The 26,866-nt window shown below is 36.9% G+C and overlaps 1 protein-coding gene and 1 non-coding gene across 2 annotated transcripts in view; both read left to right on the top strand.

Moving 5' to 3' along the window:
- The window catches only part of KCND2 (potassium voltage-gated channel subfamily D member 2), a 467,928-nt gene that overhangs the window by 328,534 nt on the left and 112,528 nt on the right, over nucleotides 1-26,866 (top strand). The window lies entirely within an intron of this gene.
- TRNAV-CAC (transfer RNA valine (anticodon CAC)) lies at nucleotides 17,625-17,697 on the top strand. Its single transcript has one exon. It is a non-coding gene; the product is annotated as a tRNA-Val (tRNA).

Raw genomic sequence — 26,866 nt, 5'->3', positions numbered from 1 at the left:
TTAAAATGGGCAGTGCAAGGCCTGACATTTAATGAATTCTAAAATGTAAAAGATTACTATTATTCTGTAAGTATTATGTGCTATTATTCTGATTACTGTTATTCTTATTAAGTGAAACTTGATAAGGATGCTTTACCTCTTTGTCTTTTTACCTTGGTATTTTTTTTGTTTGTTTTTTTTGGTTGTTTTTTTTTTTTGCGGTACGCGGGCCTCTCACTGTTGTGGCCTCTCCCGTTGCGGAGCACACGCTCCGGACACGCAGGCTCAGCGGCCATGGCTCACGGGCCCAGCCGCTCCGCAGCATGTGGGATCTTCCCAGACCGAGACACGAACCCTTGTCCCCCGCATCGGCAGGCGGACTCTCAACCACTGCACCACCAGGGAAGCCCTTTACCTTGGTATTTTTAAACTAAGGTGGTATCTCTTCTTTCAGAGGATCCAATTTAGATTCAAAGTTCTCTCTGGCAATTAAAGTAGAAACAGGTGCTCCTTGCATTTTCTTGTCTGGAATATGAAAAAGTTTGATTTGTTTTTATTTATATATTTATGCTTTAATCATTGTGGAAAACAGAGTGAATACTTTTTAGTACTGTGTCAAGTACAGAATGTAACAGGAAAAATATCTTTTTATGGTGCATCGTCTTTCATCTAACAATTATTAAAAAACATTCATAAAAGTGACCTCTTAATCATTCTAGCATACCTTGACATAGGTAGAATGTTACTACCTATTATTCATATAGGAAAGTTATTTTGCAGATGATTCCTACTCTATCCAGTTGAAATTTGCTCTTCTCCTGAACTGCAAGCAATTTTTGAAATGACATCAGTGCAGTTTTTTGTTCTACCTTTTTATTATTATAGTCATTTAATAATACTTCCTTGAGATCTTTTACAGTACCTATAGGTCTCATCAGTGGTTCTCAGCAGGGCAATTTTGTCCCCCACGTGACCTTTGTCAAGGGCTGAAACAGTTGCAGCACAGCCATTATCTAATTTCAGAACGTCTTTATTACCCCCAAAAGAAACTCTAGACCATTATCTGTCACTCCTCACTCTCGCCTCCCTCAAGGTCCTGGCAACCACTACTCTATTTTGTCTCTATTGATTTGCCCATTCTGGACATTTCATATAAATGGAGTCATACCATATGTGGCCTTTAGTATCTAGCATCTTGCACCCAGCGTAATGTTGTCAAGGTTTATCCATGTTGTAGCCTATATTAGTACATCAGTCAGTTTTATGGCTGAATAATATTCCATTATATGAGTATACCACATCTTGTTTATCCATTCATCAATTGATAGACATTTGGCTTGTTTCCACTTTTTGGCTCTTATGATTAATTCTGGTATTAACATTCATATACAAGATTTTGTGGGGACATATCTTTTCTGTTCTCCTGGGTGTACAATTAAGAGCGGAATTGATGTGTCGTATAGTAACTCAATGTCAAGCTTTTTGAGGGACTGCCAAATTGTTTTTCAAACTGACTGCAACATTTTACATTTCTACTAGCAAGTATAAGCGTTCCAATTCCACAAATCCACATCAGCACTTATTATTTATCTTTTCTTAGAACCATCATACTAGGTGTGAAGTGGTATTGATTTTAATTTTCCTTATGGTTAATGATGCTGAGCATCTTATTGGCCATTTGTGTATCTTCTTTGGAGAAATGATTATTCAAATCCTTTGCCCATTTTTAATTGAGTTTTTTGTCTTTATTGTGTTGTGAGCATTATTTACATATTATAGATACAAGTTCCTTATTAGATATATGATTTGCAAATATTTTCTCCCATTCCATGGACTGTCTTTTCACTTCCTTGATAGGGTCCTTTGAAGCACACAATTTTTAATTTTGATGAATCCAATTTATCTATTTTTTTCTTTTGTTGTCTGTGCTTTTGGTGTTATATCTAAGAAACCATTGCCTGATCTAAGATCATGAAGATTTACACCTGTGTTTTCTTATGTGAGTTGTACTGTTTTAACTCTTCTGTTTAGATATTTGATCCACATTGAGTTAATTTTTGTATATAATGTGCATAGGGGTCCAGCTTCATTCTTCATCTGCATGTGGATATCCAGTAGTCCCACTACTCATCGAAAAGATCATTATTTCCCAGTTGAATTGCCATGGCATTCTTGTGGAAAATCAATTGACTGTAAATGTGAGAGTTTATTTATTTCTGGACTCTTAATTCTGTTCCATTGATCTACATCTATCTATCTTTATGCCGGTACCTCACTGTCTTGATTATTGTAGATTTGTAGTAAGTTTTAAAATCAGAAAGTGCGAGTCACAACTAGTTCTTCAAGATTGTTTTTACTACCTTAGGTCTCTTGAATTTCTGTATGAATTTTAGGACAGCTTGTCAATTTCTGCAAAGCAGCTAGCTGGGATCCTGATAGAGATTGTGTTGAATCTGTAGATTAATTTGGGGAATTTTGCCATTTTAGCCATGCAAACACAGGATGCCTTTCCATTCACTTAGGTGTTTAATTTCTTTCTATGTGTCTTGGAGTTTTCAGTGTACAAGTCTTATGCTTCTTTTGTTAGACCTATTCCTAAATATTTTATTCTTTGTGAAGCTATTATAAATGGAATTGTTTTCCTAATTTTGTTTTTGGATTGTTTATTGCTAGTACATAGAAATATGATTGATTTTCACATATTAATCTTATTTCCTTCAATCATCAGAACTCATTTATTGGCTCTGTGTGTGTGTGTGTGTGTGTGTGTGTGTGTGTGTGTATTCCTTAGGGTTTTCTGTATACAGGATCATGTCATCTTCAAATACAGATAGATTTACTTCTTCATTTCCAATCTAGATGCCTTTTATTTCTTTTTCTTATCTGATTGCCCTGACTAGAAACTCCAGTAAAATATATTTTTCCTGATCTTAGGGGGAAGCATTCAGTATTTCACCATTAAGGATGATGTTAGATATAGGTTTTTCATAGATTCCATTTATTAGGTTGAGCAAGTTCCCTTCTCTTCCTAGTTGGAAGGATATTTTCATCATGAAAGAGTGTTGGATTTTTCCAAATATTTTTCCTCATCTGTTGAGATGATCATGTGTTCTGCTCCCTTATTTACTGATATTATGTATTACAGTGATTAATTTTCAAATGTTAAACTAACCCTGCATTCCTGTCAGGCTGCTAGCTTTCACTGTGATTACAGGGCTGTTGGTTTTAAAGACTCCTATGAAGCTGGGGAGAACAGAATGGGAATAGGTGAGTTAAAAACATGTAAACCTCACTTTTGTTATGGAGATGCAACCATTTTTTTCTTTGAATAAATGCTCTCCACGTTGTCGCAAGCCTTTGGTTAATTTCCAGACTTCTGTAAGAGTGTATTTTGATCATTTTTGTCAGTGTTGTCATTGCTTTTATGCAGGTGAGGTTTTCAGAAGTTCTACCTTGCCATTCCCACTGCCATCACTCCATTAATGCAATCTTTTTCAGGAAAATGTTTTCTTCCAGTTTTACTGAGACATTAATGCAATCTTAAGGATAACATTGAATATTTCTGAGTATTCATTGAATATTACTGAATATTCAATGTAACATATCTATAGGGTAAGAAACCTACAGACTTCCAATTTTATTTTCTAGTTCCATCCACTCTCTCATAAACCATGTTATTATTTATCTGTTTGTCCCTTTATCCCAGGTAAATATTCATTCATTAAATTCATTCTTTCATTATGTATTCAGTGAATTCTATGCTTAAGGCACTTTTTAGTGTATACAAGATTACTCTCAATGTGATTAATAAGGCATGTGTGTGACTAAAATATAAGTCAAACATGATAAATCTTTTAAAAGGGATACAGATAATGGGATTTCAAAATAAGGGTGAAGGAATATTGCTCTCACCTCGGAGACTAAATAGGCAAGGTTCCACAGAGGCTGTACTGTTTGTTTTGGACAAAGCATGAGTAGGGGTGAAATGGGTAAGATGGAGGAAGAGGGATTCAGACAAAGGAAGCAGTAGAAACAATGGCATGGACATTAAGAAAACACTAGTCCCAGACAGGAAAAGGGAAGTAGGTCTGCTTGACTGTTGCTTAGACTATCTGAAAGAAAATAGTGACAAATAAGGTTAAAGAAATATTAAGCCTAGACTAAGGACTTCACTTAATACCAGTCTAAGCAATGTAGATTTTTTTTTTCTTCTGTAGGAGGCATAGAGCTGTTGAAGATTGCATGATTAGATCTACACTCCAGAAAACTTATTGTTCATATGTCTATAATATCTGAGAAATTTAATTGAAGGATACACGGTGATCAAATATAATTCAGAATCAAGAGGAAAGCAGTATAGAAAGATGGAAAATTGTACATAAAATCTAAAATAGCATAGACTGCAGGATGAAGAGGGGATGGTGACACCAGCCTCCTGATGATTTTATAACTTACTTGTTTTAGATTTACTTGCTTTTCAGAGGTTCTTAGAACCAGCAATCTTTCATTACATGTGCAAGCACAACTGAAAGTCCCAGGCAACAGGATACCACACAGAGATAAAATTATCCAGGCATTTCTGCCATTTGTGAGTACATAGAAAGGTTTTTTTTTGTTTTTTTTTTTTTTGCGGTATGCGGGCCTCTCACTGTTGTAGCCTCTCCCGTTGCAGAGCACAGGCTCCAGACGCGCAGGCTCAGCGGCCATGGCTCACGGGCCCAGCCGCCCCGCGGCATGTGGGATCTTCCCGGACCGGGGCACGAACCCGTGTCCCCTGCATCGGCAGGCGGACTCTTAACCACTGCGCCACCAGGGAAGCCCATAGAAAGGTTTTTAATGGTGTTGCTACATTGTCTACTTACAGGGTCCTTGGTTATGGCACTTCTAGTTTTCCAACCTAATTTATAGGACCTCTGGTCCCAGCACAAGAGATTAATTTGCCTCTCGTCTTTTGTTTGCAGAAATCCAAAGCTGAGCTGCAGCAGTCTTCACAGTCCTTTTGCTTTGTTTTCTTCTGTCATTTCACTTCTGCTGTTTGGGCTTCCCACAATTTTCTATTCTTTACTCCCAGCTCTCCAGAGTTATATGGTTTCCAGTACTTTATTCACTCAGCCACATCATCAGGAAGACTAGGAAAATTTAACAGTTAACATTAAATATGGCCAGCAACTCCTCCAAACACCAAGTGGAAAAATTCCTTCACAGCTTGAACTAGTGTCTGATACCGTCAATCTGCCAGACTTCCAAAGGTCTGGTTGGCTTTCACGATTAAACTGCCTTCGTAAAAACGAAACAAAACAAGAACAACAGCAAAAACAAAAACAAGTAACTGACCAGTTAGTTGGTGTACCCTCTAAGGAGTCACGTACACCGCCTAGTTGTCTGTTACACAAAGGAAATCTGACTCTTTGTGGGACGCTTTCCTACTGAGGCTTAGATATGACCTCGGTTTTCAGCAGGTTAATCATCTCAGAACACCATGCTGGTCATGCAAAGCAGTTCATAATATTCTGAATGTTTTTCTTACATGGTTAAGAATGCAATAATACAACAGCTACTGAATCACTGTCTTAAGGACTTTGATAATGTCCATAGCATATTAAGTTGAGGGAAACAGATTCTATAATAAAGCTTCCATTTCCCCTGTGATGTCTTAGAGCGTATTAGATTGACTGAAATTGTTAACTAACATTTTTTACTTTCATTGATGAGAAGGAGAGGGTTGCACAGCCCTCTGTCAACCCTGACACAACTGTTCACATGATTTGGAGTAGTCTTGGGAACTGACTAAATATATTTCTTGGCAGTCAGACTTTGCCAGAAACGGATCTACTGATGTGGTCAAACCAACACTGGGGAAGGCTAATGCGTATAGTATGTATATCTTGACATCACCCGCTATTTTTCTATAATTGCTGTGTGAAAAAAACCCAAACTTCTGTGTTTGAGTTTCGTGAACTTTTGAAGCTTAAAGACACTGAGGATTTTGTAGTACAAGCCATTTCTGAAGAATTCTCCCATCTGTTGTGTTTGCAACGGGAGAAGTTAAGGCCAGGATTTCTGGTTAAATTTTAAAAGATCTGCTTACCACTAGATCTCTTCCACACAGGTCCAGCTATGTAATTTTCAAAATGAAAATGCCGAGCCTCTTGTACAGAAATTATTTTTAAATTTCAAGACAGTCATAGCTGAGCTTTAAAACAAGTGTAAGGCCATTGTAAACACAGGACCCTGTATGATGGTACAGGTCACACGCCCATAAGTCTGCCCTTCTTCCATGTACCCTTTGACTATAAATGAAGAGCAATACGAAAACCCTCTACCTTGGACTGGTGAAGTCCACATCCTGCTCGTAGTAATGCTGAATGTTTAAATATAAAATGCTGTTTTGCAATAATTTAAAATGAGTACAGTAATTATCCCACAAATAACACACATCTATTTGAGTGCCTACTGTGTGCTAGGTGCTTTCAGATATATTATCATATTTACTTTATACAAAGCCCCAGATACTCAGTGGCATGTGTGACTAAACCACAGAAGGTGTCTGTCTGACTATCCTACCCTTAACTTGAAGTTACAGAAAGGATAATGAAAGTATGAAGCAGGCCTCGATAGCACCTTTTAGCTGAACCAGCTGTACTTCTTAGTCTCCCTGAGGATTATGGAACAATCTTGGAAACGTTTTAAGAATGAGAAGCCGGATCCCTCCTCAATAACTGAAAAGCTCACAGTGCTAGAACCAAGTGTTCCATGCAGGGCAGCTGGGTTTAACTACCTCCATCCCCAAATGCAAGAGAAATAGAGAATCTCCTGGACTAGTGTTTGTCCCACTCTAATATGCACATGAATCACTGTGGATATCGATAAGATGCAGAGCCTGATTCCATTGTGGAGTGGGACCCGAGATTCTGAATTTCCTACAAGGTTTCCAGAGATGCCTGTACTGGTGGTGGCCTGGACTGTGCTCGAGAGGCAAGGCTCTGGAGGAAACAAATCAATTACCTGCCCTGCAATAAACCCAGGAGAGCTATACTTCTATGAAATCACTATTCATGAGGAAACTAACTATTTTCAGAGCTTTGTATAGTCATTCCAAGCTTATGTCATTTTTAAGGAAGCTGCATTCTCTCTTTTTTATAAAACGTATGTCTTCATACTAAAGGGGAGCATAACAGCATGCTCTTCATCTGCTCACCTTGTTTTTATTGCTTTTTTAGGTAGATACATGTGTATTTTCAGGACTATGAACCAGCCTGCCCTTTTATTCTCTTCACCACTCAGCTGTTCTTAGAACTCCAAGCTCCCATCTATCAAAAGCCATATCTCACATCATTTCTGAAAACGCCCATCTTGCCATCCCAAAGAAATCACACATGATCTAAGTTTTACTTCTATCATTAAGGGAGGATAATTGATTACTAAGTACCATGTCCTGCAGCCTACAGCCGCCCTCTGGAAGTAGGGAACCGTGCCATTAAATGAAAGCCGGTGGGAGACAAGGTTGCCCTGATGACGAATATCTGGGCTCCTCTATGCTTTGTTACTTAAAAAATTCCAAACAGTTTTCAGAGAGTGTTTCATGATTATACACATAATTTGTCATTGTACCTTTTTGTGCTGTTCTAAAATGTGAATCTTCAAAGAGTTTTGTTATAAATTCAAAACTTCATGTTAAGAACAGAATCTTAAAGAAAACTGGGGTAGTCAACCATAAACTTTCAAGGCCACTTGCAGCAGTTCATAGACCTCCTCTGGCCCAGCCATGGAAGATTTGTGACTTGGTGCCCTCTATTTTCAGGAGGTGTAGGTTAACATTGAAATGAATTTTTGATGAAAGGATGTAAGTGGGTTTGGGATATTTATTTGGTTAGAGTTGGGGTGAAAGGGCAGTGGAAAGAATTGTTCTTAAAACTCTGGTCTGTGTCCAGAAAACTCCGATTGAATTGTTCAGGTTAGAAAGGAACAGATGAATAAAGATGCAGAGATTAAAACCTGAGAGAGAGAATATAAAAAGATTTAATTTTCTGTTCTCCACAATAAAGTGAAAAACAGACTTTGTTCCAAGATGAGTCGCCTGATAAGATGACCTTTTAAGACTTCCTTTTAATGATATTTAAAACATCCTCTAAAGGTTACAAAACCTTGGAATCATCACAGGGCTCTTGCCTGTGCTTGCTTGAGTAAACCGCTAACGGAGGTTAGAAGAGAAAAGGATGTTTCATAGGAAGATATCTTTGGCCCATGGTGTTTATATACCACACGGGTGGGGCTCTGCCGTAACAGCTCTGTTGAATTTTCTCTTACCAAAAAGACACACAACCATCGGGGGTTCTCCAAACACTGAAATGCGCTTGATCCAAAATGAATGCAGCGACTTGGTTCTTACAGCTTTCCCAATCCGCCCTATAGAAAATTTAGCCAGTAGCTCTCTCTCCCCAAGATGTGTCTTTTGTGAGTTGCTGACTACTAATGAGCAGATACAGAGCTATTGCTCCGTTGCTAATTTGTCCCTGAATTTATATATAAAGCATTGATAAACAACTCAGCTGAATTTGAACAAGCAGCTGTATCAGAACAAAGCACCACAATTCGTCTCTCAAATCCCCTCTGCCCAAACCCTTAAACTTATAGTGCATGAAATAAAGAGCGAATGTTACACTTTGTTCCATAGCCCTGTCTCCTCATGACACTCATTTTGTGTACAGTAGTGTTTCCCATTAAATAAAGTAATTAAGAGTCATTCAGCAGTGAAAGAAATAACACGTACGATGAGCTGCTGAGGTACTAAATAAGGTACTAAATAAATTATGAAGGAATATGTAGAAATATAAAACAGCCATGTCTGTTTTACTGCATTTCATGTGAGACATGAATATTTGTTTTACAACTTTTTCACGTTATTCTTCAAATAATTAAATCTTACCCCTTTCAGAGTGTTATATTGAATAGTCCGACTAATTACTGCATGCACACATTAAGATTCCAGGTCTTTATAATTCACTGGTTAAAGGTAAGTCCTAAGAAACCTGAGTTTCAATCATGGAGGTTAGTTCCTAGAAGAATGAGGCCCTTCTTATCGTATATGTAATGAGTTTTGGTTACTAGCCTTTATAATTTTTTAATCTATACGAAACTTGATAAACTCATGAACACTATAATCACATGTGTCTCACTCAGTTACTTCTTTAGACATTTGAAGTAGGATGTTAAAATAATTGAATTTCCACTGATAAATTGGAAAAGGGTTGCATGTTATTCCCAGACCCTGTTTCACAAATCATTTTATAAATTCAAATTGTAAAATAAATGAAATTTCAGACAAGCTGCCCTTTATAGAATAGTGTACATACGAATCTATTGATAGGAAAAGCTCAAAGATAGCCATAGACATTGAGAGGAAATTCAATACATTGTATAGTAGAAAACTGGATGTTTCTCTTAATCTTCAATTCCTTTTTAGGGCCATGCTCTGGGTTTGGGGGACACCTACCAGCTGTTACACAGTGATTCAGAAAAATGGCATACCACAGCACCTCAAAAGGTCAATTGGTCTACTCTCTGCCTGCAGATAGCTGGAAAATGCAAACCTCAAGAAAGAAAACTTGCAACCATTTGCAGTGACAGAAAGTGGCCTTGCCATTGACAGTCCTTCACTGAAATCTGGCTCCAAGATCATTTGTAAACAGAATTTGGATTGGCAGGTAGTTTGTAAACCCCACAGAGCGTGGCTCCATTCTGAAGGCCAAGGGTCTAATTATAAGATATTCTTATGTAGAAATTGTTTGCTAGCCTAGCCTGGGGAAGTAATAGTAATGAAGTCCAATGTATTATTGTCTTAAAGGAGAAGTACTCTCCCATATTTCAAGGCAATATGCCCATTGTCTTCCTGGGGGCTGACACTTGTAGCTTTCCTGGGCGCATCCTTATTTGATAAGGGGCAGCGCCAACTCAGAGTGACAGGATGCTAAAGTGCTGCTGTTTCTTCCCGATAGCCAAGATCTTCTCCATGTGGTTTATTGTTGTTCCTTTAGCATTTCTCCTGTAAATCCTGCCTGTGGTTACCAGAATGTAGTTCTATATAAATCACCTTTTTAACTGCCCTGCTATTGTACTAGAAAATAGGAGAGAGTAAAATGTGACAAATAATTGCTTCTCCAGGGCTTGGCTTTCCTAGTATTATAGATTCATGGCATGATCTGAAATTGCATCAGGCTACATGGGCTCCTTTTTCCAAAGGAGCCATTTCCTTCTCTCAAGACTGAATCCTTTGCCTTGAAGCTACTCGATGTTCAAGGATGACATGTTAAAATGACTAGAATTGCACTGACTTGCAAAGTTCAGGGAGTTCTTACTTCTTGGAATTTGGTTCTACCTCAATCACATAGGTTGAGTTTTTCAGTGAATTGAGGTAAACATATTTTCAGGGTTGATGGTGAGAAATATCTGGGATGTTATTATACTGGATAACAAGTTAGTTCAATAGAGCAACATGATTGGAACACAAGATGCATTATTGTTGAAGAGGTGTGATAGAACAGAGATAATCCTGGGTAATTTTGGAGGGTCTTGAGTGTCATTCTCATCTGAGTACCTCTGACTTTATTTCAAATGTTAGGGGAAACATAAATAATGGAGCTCAAATGATTCTGGAGGGGAAAACAGGAGGGGAGGGGAGTCATCATTCAGAGCCATCTAGGACATGGCAAAGACTTGAGATTTCATTCTAAGTGAAATAAACTACAATTGAAAGGATAATTCCAAGAGAACCTCATGCTTAGATTTAAGATTTACCTGGTAAGAGGATCCCTTTGCTGCTGTGTCAATACAGGTTTGTGGAAAGGAGGTGGAAAAGGAGAAGGAAGTTAGGGGGTAACTGTTACAATGATCTGAAGTAGGCTCATAAAGATAGTCATGAAAAGAAGTTGTGGGATTTGAGACCATCTATTGTGGATAAATTGCTGAAGATTCAGAGTTGTATGTTTAGAAAAAGGGAGTAATTCCAGATACCTGACTTCAGCAACTGGGTATATTGATTGAGAAGAAAAAGAATGGGAAAGACGAGTTGAAGATATTTTGGCCATATTAAGCTTGAGATATCTGGAAACATTCTCAGAATGAGAGAAGCATCATCACTCATGTGATGGCCAAGGAACTAGGAGATATCGCCCCAATTGCAGTGTTTGTAGAGCCTCATCAAACTCTACACCCAAACAATTCTCTTCGTCCCTCTGTTTGTATGACAGGAACATTCACCCGGAGACCCCTGGGGAGGTTTAGACACTCTTTTGAAAGTCATATAAACTATGCTAAAATGAACATTACAGCAGCATTAAGAATATATCCCAATGGAGATGAAGAGTTTTTTTCTCTCCTTTGCATATTTTTAAGTGTTTTACAATGTAATGTTGTCGTAGAAGAAATTTTATCAACATTGTCAGAACTTATACATATTCAAACAAATTCTTTCCCTTCAAAGCAATCCCTTTAGGAGGCTGCATATCTTCTCTAGAAATGCTAGCTTTATTGACATTATTTCTAGAAACTTCCTTTGAAATTGCCTTCAGAGCTTTTAGAAAGAATATTTTTAAATGATGATAAGTTTTCTTCTCTAAAGGTTAACTAATTTTCAGAAACAGCTAAAGTTTCAATAAGCAAAATATGGTGTATAAAACAAGGATCAAAATTAGACAAAGGGACTAATAAAATTATAGTCCCTATAAAGGGACTATAAATCAAATGGACATATTTTCCCATATGGCTCATAACTGGCTGAAAAGACAATTACAAAAGAAGAATTACAGAATAATTGAAAGTAGTTGTAGCTTCCCATATTGACTCTTGGTTTCTACAAAATATTTTGACATTTTCTTAAAATCATAAGACTTTAAAATCACACCAAACATTTCAACAGATAACACTAACTAGAATCAATTACTGTGAGATGCTTCACCTTCATTCCACGTATTCCTAATAATTACAACCAGCATTAGCCACCATCTACTGCAAAGATGTTTCTATCTAAATTTATGTGTGTGAAATGGAAAAAGGAACTAAGCCCTTAGCTAATAGGTTGACTTCTCTTAGCCTTTGTAAAAAGCAATTTAGCCTTGAATGACTCTTTGTAAAGAGTTCTCTGTTTTGCTATAATTCTGAATCTTTATTATACATATTGTCAGAGAAATTGAAAGGCACATTGTGAATTTCATGAGTTACACCCAGACCTGGAGAATTTGACCTTTGATAAAATTAATCTTATGGTAAAGAATTGCAGCTCTGTACCACCTGAGCCCTTTTCCCACAACTGAGATACTACTAGAGACTCTGCAGATTTCTCAGTGGGTTGTAACAACCAGCATTTAATCTCAATACTGCAAACAGCACCCTAGAGTTAACATGTGAACATTCAAAAGAATGTACCTTCGTCCCAATAAAGGACCCTCCAGGGTGCATGTACCAGTCTACTACCAAGAATCTGAGCTATGCTAAGTGTGGCAGATTCCTAGGTTACAGATCTTGACCTGCCAAATCTAGCATTGTTTCCCACTGGATAATGAAATTTACAAAAGACTGTCAAAAGAAGTTGCCCTAGTTTCAAGGTCAATTTATGTCTATTTCTGCTTTGACTCTTATTGTGGTTTTGAAATGTCCCTCAGCCTTGACTTCTGTTTATCTTTCATTGGGCTATACAGGGTGTCAGGGTAGTCTTTGTTACATTTATGTTCTCAATGTATGGCACAGAGCAGGTTATGAATAAATCTTTTTGTGGGAAGGAAGGAAGGGAGGGAGGGAGGAAGTTAAGTTTACTGGATTTCACAGGCTTGAAAAAATTATGGCCTGGAGTCAAAATGCCTGTATTAAAATCCTATTTGCTGTTTAACAACTAAGTAATTTAAGGAAAAAATAATTTTCTCCCATTGAGTGCTATGCAACAAAATTTTTTGGATACAATTTGTACCAATCTGTAAAGGCTGTTGTAAGGCTTAAATGAGATAACGCATATAAAGTTGTTAGTATAATACATGTGTACTGTGTACTATTCTAACTGTAAATAGTTCTATGTATTTTACCTTTTATCTTGAGGGGATGTCATGAATCCATTTCAGGATCTGGTGGATATGGACCATCTCCTCAAATAATTTTGTGACTTTAATAAGCTCTTCAAACCTATCCATGTAGTTTATATTAAGAGCCATTCATTAAAATGAGTCACTTCTTTTCAGCTCTACATCATGACTCATTAGCGAAGTCAAATCTACTTATTTTGTAAGGACCAGTAATACTTTTTAATGAAAGAGAATAGAATAAAATATAAATAAAATAGGATATATCTTCCATCTTATTTAAATAGGGGAAACAAAGGTAAAAGTTTCATGAAACTTTGTTTCAGGGGTGTGTGTGTGTTAGGTTATACTGTAAATTGCGTTTCTCAAGGTGAGTCAGACTTGAGCATCCTTCAGACCCTAATGCCTAATCACCTTCTTAGCCCTTCTTGTTCTTAGCTCCACCCAGTGTCCTTGATTCTCAGCCCTTTCTGCTTTTAGTTCCACCTTGTCTCTTTCTTCCCAAACATCTGAGCACAACATGCACATGCTACCGACCATAGGGTTAATCATTCAAAAATGAATTACCTAACCCCAGTGATCACACTAATCATTGTATATTAACCCCACCAGCAACGTAAATGTCATGTTCTGAAGATAAGATGTATGCTGTATATTCTAGGTGTGCCATGTGGATGACTTATATTCTAGAGTTTCACTGTCATACTGCCCTTAGGCTCTGACCTGGGGGCATGTTATACATGAAACGGGTATAGCAAGATGCTTCCAGCAACTATATTCTTCTGGGTGACATCCAAATCACCATTTGTACGCCACAGCGTGATACCTTATAGTGAAATTGTACTACAGCGTGATACCTTATAATGAAATTGTAATGAATGTGTGTTCTAGATTTTTGTAATGAATTGCTTTAAGCCAGTGTATCCACTTTCCCATCTTGGAAGCAGAATCAAACTATGAGTCAAATATGAGTCAAGTGACTCTTCTGTAAAACATAATTCCATTTCGACATTGAAAATATTTTCTATTTAAATTTTAGAATTAAATAGATAATATTGTGTTCACAAAAGCCTAAAAAGTTTGTAGTTAAATGACATCATCTAAGCTCTCTGTCTCAATGATCATTAATCTGTCTTCTTCCTAAAACATTATCTCATAAAAAAGGATAGTTTCTCAGTGAGTCTAAACTGAATTATGGCTACATTAACTTTATGGTCCCTAATTATAAACATGTATTATTTGGTGTTGAAGTTTATCAATTATTAATATAATTAACATTTAGCATTTGTACGACTGCAATTGTTTCACAAGGGGATACATAAAGTTATTTCAGAAAAAAATGCGAGCTTTTACTGTCTTCCTCCTAGTATATATTTTTTCTAATTATCACGTTAATGATTGATTTACAGTGGACTAGGATAGGCCTTTTCAGTTACAGTTTAATCTGGTCTAAATGAACTTCAGTCAGCAACATTTTGCTGTATTTCAGGCTGGAGCCATCAGTTAAAAAACCCATGAAGTATTTCTGATATCCTCTGTTCTCACGTTAGTGATTTTAGGAAGATTTGCCAGAGGAATCCCAGAAGTTGAAAGTCATTACTTATTTACTATTTCTTCTCTTAAGATATTTGTCGTATGACTGAAGGATGAAATAGTTATATCAGGGGATGAAAACATGACTAAACTTTTTACCCTAACATCACCTGGCCTATGGAATAGTTGAAACAAAGCAGCTACCTGTTCGTACATGAATTTAAGAAATCAGAAAACCAACCAGTGTGTAATAAATATTATTTTGTGCATGCAAACTTAGAAAATATAATTCACAGGCATGAAATAGAATTTGTAACAATGGCAATGGAAACTAAACAACCAGAATATGATCACATGACATGGTTCCTTAAAGGGCATTAACCCACCAGTCAGGAAGCCTTAATTTTATTTTTCTTATTGTCATGACGATTCGTGGCTTGTTGTAGTCTTTTGAAAACTGAACATCGAAATATGAATTTGTGAAACAGAAATACAAAAGCAAGATTCATATCTGCCCTATTCAAGATAGTGTGTGGGAGAGAGGAGGCTGAAATGGATTTGTTTTGCAAATAAATGTACCAAGCTGTGAAGTTATTCATAAAGCTAATATTTAGGCAATATGAGTATCCTTCTTCTAATGCCTTGAAAATCAACATTTCTGTGTAATTACATGAAAAAAATAGTTTATATTACCTCAAATGATGAGATTCTTGAGAATTTTTTAAGTACAGAAATAATTTTATTAATTATGAAAAGAAAACAATAATTAAGTAACATTTAAAAATTGGTATCTTGAGTTTTTCATTTAAATACTATCACTCATTCTGTCATATGAAAAACTGGCAGAATTCTAACTGCAAAAAACTCTCTTACTCTTGAGAGGGATTCAGTCATTTTCATTCCTTTACAATCTATAAGGTCTTATCCATGAAGGAATATAATCTGGAGATCAGGGTAAATGTTGAGGGCAGGGACCATGTTTATCTCGCTTACTGCTATATCTCTAGCACAGTTCCTAGTAGTCAGAGTTCAGTTAATATATTTTGTTCACGTATTTTGAATAAATGAAGGAACAAAACTAAATCTAGGAAAACTAAACATGACAAAATTATTTGTGGTTTTAATACAGAAGAAAAAGATTACTACAAGGTATTTTTTGCCAAAACATTCTATTACAAAAGACTTAAAATTTCTTGGGAAAACTAAGTGAATTTGTATCAATTTTTTTGTCCAGGAATTTGTAAAAACTCATGATTTTAAGAATTAGGCTACTTCTCTCCACTGATAGGAAAAGGGAAAATTGATATGCTAAGTCATACGGTCTTGATCCAAATAAGTTGAATGTTATTGGACAAGTAAAAACCGTCTTTGCAAAGATTTAGATCCTGGGCAAACCTTGGGTAAAATCAAAAAAGAGATCTTTAACATACCCCTGTGATATCTTGTCACCTTGAGCCTCTCTCTCATTCTGCCAAGTCACCCCCTAACCTTTCACTTGTGCTTCTGTTAAACACATTGAAGGATGAAGTGCCAATTTTTTCAGTGATTCTGGGAATCACTGAAACACCTGCCTGTGTTGCTTAACCCAGAGACTCCCAAATACAGGTTAATACATTCTGAAGTCTGTGATAAATATTTCAGTTTTCATGGGAGCAAAATTAAACAATACGGACAGTGAAGTGAGCTTTTCATTAAAGTATTTTTTCAATTTAAAACCTGCTCTTTAATATAAAATGTAATTTCTTTTATAAAATAATGGTGATATAAGTGTTGGGTTGTTTTTTCTAAAAAAAATAAATAATGAAGTTGGTAAAATTTGTTGTCACCCAGTACAAATAATTCAAAACATGTAGGCAGCTGGTGATTGAAAAATACATTTTGAAACAGAATAAAAAGAACAAAAGAGAAAATGTTGCATAGCTTTATGCGAGAAGAAAACAAGATTAAAGGGGTAAATTTCAGTATCTCCATTTACAATTGCCATTGACTGTGAAGGCAGAAAGTCTAGGAGTGCTATGAGTGGAGTTATTTCCTTTTTTTGTTCATCTCTTCTGAAAGAGTTCTGCTACCTCTGATACTTCTGTGAGGAATGGCATTCAACTATATTAAAAAATGAAGGAATATCTTGTTTTGGAGAATGAAGCTAGCTTTCTCAAAGGCTTATTTCTTTATTTAATTAATTCGTTATGATCTGACCAAGTTATAAAGGAAACTCTTACAATATACTCTATGGGCTGTACTAGATTATAAGAAAAAGAAAATTGCCACTTATTCCAAAATAAAAATCCTCTACTTAAGTAAATGGGTTATTGCCATGTTATATTGGATTTTAAACAACCTAGAACTGATGTGTCTGAGTTCGTTTTAAGAGAATTCAACGTATGTTAAGCCTCTCTAGAAGAATGGTTTAATTATTAAGACATCAACTTTAAAGTTTAGAGATCATGAAAACTAATATATTTGCATTTACAGGATTCTTTTTTAAGAGAGGGAGCCTGATGTTGAGCCCAAACGAACTTCTTCGCCAACCCAATAGATATGACAGGTTTTCTGTGGAATGACTGAATGGGAGTTTTTACCCAAAGGTTATTTACCAAGGGTTATTAGGTAATTTAATTAATTAATTAATAACAAAATAATTAATGTAAATATTAAATATACAGTCTCATCATTTCTGTTAATAAGTAAACAAATAAATACATTAATAAAACATATTCTACTCTCCCACTGTATTCAGGAGATCATAGCGGAATCATGGAATACTCAGGCTAATGTCATTATTTTATTCTCTCAGGTTTTCAAATAACTCTTCTGTTTCCACACACATACACACACACATGCACACTTTAGACCCCCTTCCTTTATACTGAGACATTTGTGACTAAACCAAACCAGTGTATGTCCTATATTGTCAAAATTGAAAAAATTCTCCTTTGGAGAATTGTTAATTTTCAGATACCAATGTAATATTTATTTAGTACCTTCAATCAGTCCTACAGCAGAATCAAAGAAGCATAAAGGTGAAGACTTGAAGAGTCTTTGAGGAATTTCCTGGCAGTCCAGTGGTTAGGACTCGGTGCTCACACTGCCGAGGGCCCGGGTTCAATTCCTGGCCGGGGAAAATGATCCAACAAGCCAAGCACAAAAGGGCCAAAAAAAAAATGGTCAGAAAAGTCTTTGAAATCAAGTTCGAGAAAAATAACACATTCAACGGAAAAGTAATGTATGAGTAGTGATATAAATGACAAGTTTAGGCAGGGGAATGTCAAAAAGAACAGAGAAAACAGCCATGGATTTAAATCCTGACCTGGACAATAGCTGACTAGTATATAATCTTTTTAAACCCACTTTTTTCTCATGTGTGAAATGAGGGTCCTAATAACTACATAGCATGATCATTGCGGGGATTGGAAACAAGACATCTTAAATGCCTAGCATTGGACCAAGTATACGCATTAGAATCAGCAAATAAGTGTTTATTATTATTAGTGGTACTCCATGGCATAGCTATTATTGTATTGGTTGTGATCTTCTCTCCCTTCAGCATCCCCCGACCTTGGGAACTTTGTTTATAGTTTTCTGCCGACTTTCACTCTGCCTGGATTATTTAGTGGTCCACAATTAGTTGGTGCTCTGTGTGAGGGCAGGTATGATTTGCTCCCTCCACCATGGTGCTCCTCCAACTTTAATCACAGAGGGATCCTGTTACCATGAAGAGTCGACCCTGGCTCAGTAGGGCTCAGTAGTTCTCAGACGGATTCTGAGATTCTGCATTTTCAACAATGCTTCTGGTTCCTCTGACCACACTTTGAGTACCAAGGTCCTACAGCACTCACACCACTGCTTTGCATATGGAAGACATTCAGTAATATTTCTTGAATTAAAAAGATACCACGAAACACATGATTTAAACTGTCTAGTTAATTACAGAAACAATCATTTTTAAGGTGCTCAGAGGAAGGAACTGCAGAAAGCTTTATGAGTATTAACTCAGGTCCTGAAGAATTACAAAAGTATGAATGGTCAGAGTGGAAGACAAGCAATTCTAGGCTTGTAGAAGGTGAGTCGAATTGTGGAGGGGCGAAGGACAAGGAATGTTCTGAGATCAGTACAGCCAATGTGCCCAAAGCGTAAGATTTAGTTTAGGTTGAAAATAAGTTGGAACAAGTTGGTTGATGCAAATGTTTGACTAATAAGCAATGAACAAATGTAGAGTTTTTGAGCCGCCTGTAAGGTGATCATTATGTTTTTAGGAAAGTTATTCTTGGTGGTAGTGTGTAAAATGGTTCAAGAGAAAATGGAAGATGGGAGATTCAACAAGCTCTTAACTTTAGCTTCTAACTGTCAATTCAATTAAGCTTCCAGGATTTAAATTTGACATCAAATAAAAGACATCCTTACACATCATTCCCTTTGCTATGTTAAATCACATAACTAAGCCTGAACAACATTAGATAGATGTATCAGTATATTTCGGACTCAAGATAAATTTGTTTCATGGATCCTTCTACCAAATAGTACACGTTAATTATGGTGCAGCCTTCCGGAATTTGAGCATCTCCAGACTTTTGAAATCTTCAGCAACTTTACCACCAAAAAGGAAAAACAACAAAAATAATTTATTGCATTCTACTGGGAGACTCATATTTGGCACAATTCTTATTATTCTCTCATATTTAAAAATATTGTCATTAAACAGTTAGTATGTGGAATTACTAACAACCCATGGGGGAGGAAGCCAATCAGATATCTTTCATAAAAAATTAAAATGTAAAAAGAGAACATGGCATTGTCTGATAATATATTTAATGATAGGAGTAGTCATGTTTGGGAAAGCAGCTTTATTATATTGTAAAAGAAGCAACACAAGTTTTGATCAAATTTATAAAGTTCACAGTTCACTTGTGGAAAACTCAATAGAAATCATGAAGAAATTCAAAGATTATTGGAATAAGGCATATTCAGAAGCATATCTAAGCTTTCCGAACTGTGAAATCTAAGAAAGTCATGATAATAACTTCCTTATGAAAAAGTTGAGGGAATCATGAATGTGTTAGAGAAAAGCAAGAACAAATATAAGAAACGTGAAAATTTTGGATTCATTGCTACATTTTATTACTGATTATGATAAATCTTCAATATTTTGTCCTACCTGCAAATTGAAAAAGAGAAGTTTTAAGCTACCTTTACAAAATTTCTTTGAGAGAATGTAATTTTGAATATGTAGGTAAGGACATATGAAAGGACAAAGATACACTTTAAATTCTGTGATATTTTTAATCTAAAACGAGAACCTATTTTCAATTGTTATAACAATGTTTATACTTCCTATGGGATTTTAATTAATTTTTATTGGAGTATGGTTGCTTTACAATGTAGTGTTAGCCTCCACTGCACAGCAAAATGAATCAGCCATACACATATAGATATCCCCTCCCTTTTGGACTTCCCTCCCATTTACGTTACCACAGTGCATTAGGTAGAGTTCCCTGTGCGATACAGTATGTTTCCATCAGTTGTCTTTTTTATACATAGTTTCAGTAATGTATATGTGTCAATCTCAGTCTCCCAATTCCTCCCACCTCACCCCTTTCCCCCTTGGTATCCATACATTTGTTCTCTATGTCTGTGTCTCTGTGCTTTGCAAATAAGATCATCTATACCATTTTATATTCCTCATATATGGGTTATTATGCAATATTTGCTTTTCTCTTTCTGACTTACTTCATTCTCTATGACACTCTCTGGGTCCATCCACATCTCTACAAATGACCCAATTTCATTCCTTTTTATGGCTGAGTAATATTCCATCGTATATATGTACCACATCATCTTTTTTTTAACATCTTTATTGGAGTATAATTGCTTTACGATGGTGTGTTAGTTTCTGATTTATAACAAAGTGAATCAGTTATACATATACATATGTCCCCATATCTCTTCCCTCTTGCATCGCCCTCCCCCGCACACTCCCTATCCCACCCCTCTAGGTGGTAACAAAGCACGGAGCTGATCTCCCTGTGCTATGCGGCTGCTTCCCACTAGCTATCTATTTAACATTTAGTAGTGTATATATGTCCATGCCACTCTCTCACTTTGTCCCAGCTTACCCTTCCCCCTCCCCATATCCTCAAGTCCATTCTTTAGTAGGTCTGCATCTTTATTCCCATCTTGCCCCTAGGTTCTTCATAACCATTTTTTTTTCTTTTTAGATTCCAAATATATGTGTTAGCATACAATATTTGTTTTGCTCCTTCTGACTTACTTTACTCTGTATGACAGTCTCTAGGTCCATCCACCTACTACAAATAACTCAGTTTCGTTCCTTTTTATTGCTGAGTAATATTCCATTGTATATATGTGCCACATCTTTATCCATTCATCTGTTGATGGACACTTCAGTGGCTTCCATGTCCTGGCCATTGTAAATAGAGCTGCAATGAACATTTTGGTACATGACTCCTTTTGAATTATGGTTTTCTCAGGGTATATGCCCACTAGTGGGATTGCTGGGTCCTATGGCAGTTCTATTTTTAGTTGCTTAAGGAACCTCCATACTGTTCTCCATAGTGGCCGTATCAATTTACATTCTCACCAAAAGTACAAGAGGGTTCCCTTTTCTCCACACCCTCTCCAGCATTTATTGTTTCTAGATTTTTTGATGATTGCCATTCTGACCGGTGTGAGATGATATCTCATTGTAGTTTTCATTTGCATTTCTCTAATGATTAATGATGTTGAGCATTCTTTCATGTGTCTGTTGGCAATCTGTATATCTTCTTTGGAGAAATGTCTATTTAGGTCTTCTGCCCAGTTTTGGATTGGGTTGTTTGTTTTTTTAATGTTGAGCTCATGCATGAGCTGCTTGTAAATTTTGGAGATTAATCCTTTGTCAGTTTCTTCATTTGCAAATATTTTCTCCCATTCTGAAGGTTGTCTTTTCGTCTTGTTTATGGTTTCCTTTGCTGTGCAAAAGCTTTTAAGTTTCATTAGGTCCCATTTGTTTATTTTTATTTCCATTTCTCTAGGAGGTGGGTCAAAAAGGATCTTGCTGTGATTTATGTCACAGAGTGTTCTGCCTATGTTTTCCTCTAAGAGTTTTATGGTGTCTGGCCTTACATTTAGGTCTTTAATCCATTTTGAGTTTATTTTTGTGTGTGGTGTTAGGGAGTGTTCTAATTTCATTCTTTTACATGTAGCTGTCCAGTTTTCCTAGCACCACTTATTGAAGAGGCTGTCTTTTCTCCACTGTATATTCTTGCCTCCTTTATCAAAGATAAGGTGACCATATGTGCATGGGTTTATCTCTGGGCTTTCTATCCTGTTCCATTGATCTATATTTCTGTTTCTGTGCCAGTACCATACTGTCTTGATTACTGTAGCTTTGTAGTATAGTCTGAAGTGAGGGAGCCTGATTCCTCCAGCTCTGTTTTTCTTTCTCAAGATTGCTTTGGCTATTCGGGGTCTTTTGTGTTTCCATACAAATTGTGAAATTTTTTTGTTCCTAGTTCTGTGAAAAATGCCAGTGGTATTTTGATAGGGATTGCATTGAATCTGTAGATTGCTTTGGGTAGTAGAGTCATTTTCACAATGTTGATTCTTCCAATCCAAGAACATGGTATATCTCTCCATCTATTTGTATCATCTTTAATTTCTTTCATCAGTGTCTTATAATTTTCTGCATACAGGTCTTTTGTCTCCTTAGGTAGGTTTATTACTAGATATTTTATTCTTTTTGTTGCAATGGTAAATGGGAGTGTTTTCTTGATTTCACTTGCACATTTTTCATCATTAGTGTATAGGAATGCAAGAGATTTCTGTGCATTGATTTTGTATCCTGCTACTTTACCAAATTCATTGATTAGCTCTAGTAGTTTTCTGGTAGCATCTTTAGGATTCTCTATGTATAGTATCATGTCATTTGCAAACATTGACAGCATTACTTCTTCTTTTCTGATTTGGATTCCTTTTATTTCCTTTTCTTCTCTGATTGCTGTGGCTAAAACTTCCAAAACTATGTTGAATAATAGTGGTGAGACTGGGCAACCTTGTCTTGTTCCTGATCTTGGTGGAAATGTTTTCAGTTTTTTACCATTCAGGACAATATTGGCTCTGGGCTTGTCTTATATGGCCTTTATTATGTTGAGGTAGGTTCCCTCTATGCCCACTTTCTGGAGGGTTTTTATCATAAATGGGTGTTGAATTTTGTCAAAAGCTTTCTCTGCATCTATTGAGATGATCATGTGGTTTTTCTCCTTCAATTCGTTAATATGGTGCATCACGTGGATTGATTTGCTTATACTGAAGAATCCTTGCATTCCTGGGATAAACCCCACTTGATCATAGTGTATGATCCTTTTAATGTGCTGTTGGATTCTGTTTGCTAGTATTTCATTGAGGATTTTTGCATCTTTGTTCATCAGTGATATTGGCCTGTAGTTTTCTTTTTTTGTGACATCTTTGTCTGGTTTTGGTATCAGGATGATGATGGCCTCATAGAATGAGTTTGGGAGTGTTCCTTCCTCTGCTATATTTTGGAAGAGTTTGAGAAGGATAGGTGTTAGCTCTTCTCTAAATGTTTCATAGAATTCGCCTGTGAAGGCATCTGGTCCAGGATTTTGGTTTGTTGGAAGATTTTTAATCAGTTTCAACTTCAGTGCTTGTGATTGGTCTGTTCATATTTTCTATTTCTTCCTGGTTCAGTCTTGGAAAGTTTTGCATTTCTAAGAATTTGTCCATTTCTTCCAGGTTGTCCATTTTATTGGCATACAGTTGCTTGTAGTAATCTCTCATGATCCTATGTATTTCTGTAGTGTCAGTTGTTACTTCTCCTTTTTCATTTCTAATTCTATTGATTTGAGTGTTCCCCCTTTTTATCTTGATAAGTCTGGCTAATGGTTTATCAATTTTGTTTATCTTCTCAAAGAACCAGCTTTTAGTTTTATTGATCTTTGCTATTGTTTCCTTCATTTCTTTTTCATTTATTTCTGATCTGATCTTTATGATTTCTTTCCTTCTGCTAACTTTGGGTTTTTTTTGTTCTTCTTTCTCTAATTGCTTTAGGTATAAGATTAGGTTGTTTATTTAAGATGTTTCTTCTTTCTTAAGGTAGGATTATATTGCTATAAACGTCCCTCTTACAACTGCTTTTGCTGCATCCCATAGGTTTGGGTTGTCAGGTTTTCATTGTCATCTGTTTCTAGGTATTTTTCGATTTCTTCAGTGATCTCTTGGTTATTAAGTAATGTGTTGTTTTGCCTCCATGTGTTTGTATTTCTTACAGATTTTTTCCTGTAATTGATATCTAGTCTCATAGCGTTGTGGTCGGAAAAGAAACTTGATACGATTTCAATTTTTTAAATTTACCAAGGCTTGATTTGTGACCCAAGATATGATCTAGCCTGGAGATTGTTCCATGAGCACTTGCAAAGAATGTGTGTTCTGCTGTTTTTGGATGGAATGTCCTACAAATATCAATTAAATCCATCTTGTTTAATGTATCATTTAAAGCTTGTGTTTCCTTATTTCACTTCATTTTGGATGATCTTTCCATTGGTGAAAGTGGGCTGTTAAAGTCCCCTACTACGATTGTGTTACTGTCAATTTCCCCTTTTATGCCTGTTAGTATATGCCTTATGTTTTAAGGTGCTCCTATGTTGGGTGCATAAATTTTTACAATTGTTGTATCTTCTTCTTGGATTGATCCCTTGGTCATTATGTAGTGTCCTTCTTTGTCTCTTGTAATAGTCTTTGTTTTAAAGTGTATTTTGTCTGATATGAGAATTGCTACTCCAGCTTTCTGTTGATTTCCATTTGCATGGAATATCTTTTTCCATCCCCTCACTTTCAGTCTATGTCTATGTCTTAGGCCAGTCTAGGTCTTTTGGTTGGAGCATTTAATCCATTTACATGTAAGGTAATTATCGATATGTATGTTCCTATTACCATTTTCTTAATTGTTTTGGGTTCATTATTATATGTCTTTTCCTTCTCTTGTGTTTCCTGGCTAGAGAAGTTCCTTTAGCATTTGTTGTAAAGCTGGTTTTGTGGTGCTGAATTCCCTTAGCTTTTGCTTGTCCGTAAAGATTTTAATTTCTCCGTCAAATCTGAATGAGATCCTTGCTGGGTAGAGTAATCTTGGTTGTAGGTTTTTCTCCTTCATCACTTTAAATATGTCCTGCCAGTCCCTTCTGGCTTGCAGAGTTTCTGCTGAAAGATCAGCTGTTAACCTTATGGGGATTCCCTTATGTGTTATTTATTGTTTTTCCCTTGCTGCTCTTAATATTTGTTCTTTGTATTTAATTTTTGATAGTTTGATTAATATGTGTCTTGGCATGTTTCTCCTTGGATTTATCCTGTACGGGACTCTCTCTGCTTCCTGGACTTAAGTAACTATTTCCTTTCCCATATTAGGGAAGTTTTCAACTATAATCTCTTCAAATATTTTCTCAGTCCCTTTCTTTTCTTCTTCTGGGACCCCTATAATTCGAATGTTGGTGCGTTTAATGTTGTCCCAGAGGTCTCTGAGACTGTCCTTAATTCTTTTCATTCTTTTTTCTTTATTCTGCTCTGCAGTAGTTATTTCCACTGTTTTATCTTCCAGGTCACTTATCCGTTCTGCCTCAGTTATTCTGCTATTGATCCCTTCTACAGAATTTTTAATTTCATTTATTGTGTTGTTCATCACTGTTTCTTTGCCCTTTCGTTCTTCTAGGTCCTTGTGAAAAGTTTCTTGTATTTTCTCCATTCTATTTCCAAGATTTTGGATCATCTTTACTATAATTATTCTGAATTCTTTTTCAGGTAGACTGCCTATTTCCTCTTCATTTGTTAGGTCTGGTTGGTTTTTGCCTTGGTCCTTCATCTGCTGTGTGTTTCTCTGTCTTCTTATTTTGCTTAACTTACTTTGTTTGGGGTCTCCTTTTCACAGGTTGCAGGTTCGTAGTTCCCGTTGTTTTTGGTGTCTGTCCCCAGTGGCTAAGGTTGGTTCAGTGGGTTGTGTAGGCTTTCTGGTGGAGGGGACTAGTGCCTGTGTTCTGGTGGATGAGGCTGGATCTTGTCTTTCTGTTGGGCAGGTCCACGTCTGGTGGTGTGTTTTTGGGTGTCTGTGGCCTTATTATGATTTTAGGCAGCCTCTCTGCTAATGGGTGGGGTTGTGTTCCTGTCTTGCTAGTTGTTTGGCATAGGGTGTCCAGCACTGTAGCTTGCTGGTCGTTGAGTGAAGCTGGGTGTTGGTGTTGAGATGGAGATCTCTGGCAGACTTTCGCTGTTTGATATTACGTGGAGCTGGGAGGTTTCTTGTGGACCAGTGTCCTAAACTTGGCTCTCCCACCTCAGTGGCACAGCCCTGACGCCTGGCTGGAGCACGAAGAGCCTGTCATCCACACAGCTCAGAATAAAAGGGAGGAAATAAATAAAGAAAGAAAGAAGAAGATAAAATAAAATAAAGTAAAATAAAGTTATTAGAATAAAAAATAATTATTAAGAAAAAAAAGTTTTAAGTAAAAAAACAAACAAAAAACCGGACAGACAGAACCCTAGGACAAATGGTAAAAGCAAAGGTATACAGACAAAATCACACACAGAAGCATATGCCTACACACTCACAAAGAGAGAAAAAGGGAAAATATATATATATATTGTTGCTTCTGAAGTCCACCGCCTCAATTTTGGATTGATTTGTTGTCTATTCAGGTATTCCACGGATGCAGGTACATCAAGTTGATTGTAGAGATTTAATCCGCTGCTCCTGAGGCTTCTGGGAGACATTTCCCTTTCTCTTTTTTGTTCACTCAGCTCCCAGGGTTCAGCTTTGGATTTGGACCCGCCTCTGCATGTAGGTCGCCTGACAGCATCTGTTCCTCGCTCAGAGGAATCTCCTTTAAAGAGGAGATTATAGTCTTTGCCCTATGCAACCCATAATGTTGTTTGGAAGTTCCAATGAAGCTCACAGTAAGTATGCTTTGAAAAATGTGGTACACGAAAGAAATACATCTCTGTAAGATTCTCCTACAGGAAACCTCATGCTTGTTAGCTCAGGATCCCCAACTTCCCATCTGGTGCTGTGATATGCAGGGTTAAAGGAGCAGCTGATTTGGGGGCTCTGGCTCACTCAGGCCGGGGGGGTGGGGGCGGTGGGGGGGGAGGGAGGGGTCTCGATGCGGGGCGGGCCTGCGGCAGCAGAGGCCGCCATGACGTTGCACCAGCGTGAGGCGCGCCGTGCGTGCGTTCTCCCGGGGAAGCTGTCCCTGGATCAGGGGACTCTGGCAGTGGTGGGCTGCACAGGCTCC

The sequence above is a fragment of the Globicephala melas genome, chromosome 9 (assembly GCF_963455315.2).
Source record: "Globicephala melas chromosome 9, mGloMel1.2, whole genome shotgun sequence".
Taxonomy (NCBI): Eukaryota; Metazoa; Chordata; class Mammalia; order Artiodactyla; family Delphinidae; genus Globicephala; species Globicephala melas.
Note: the sequence above shows the minus strand (reverse complement) of the source record. Positions and strands in the feature narration are given on the sequence as shown.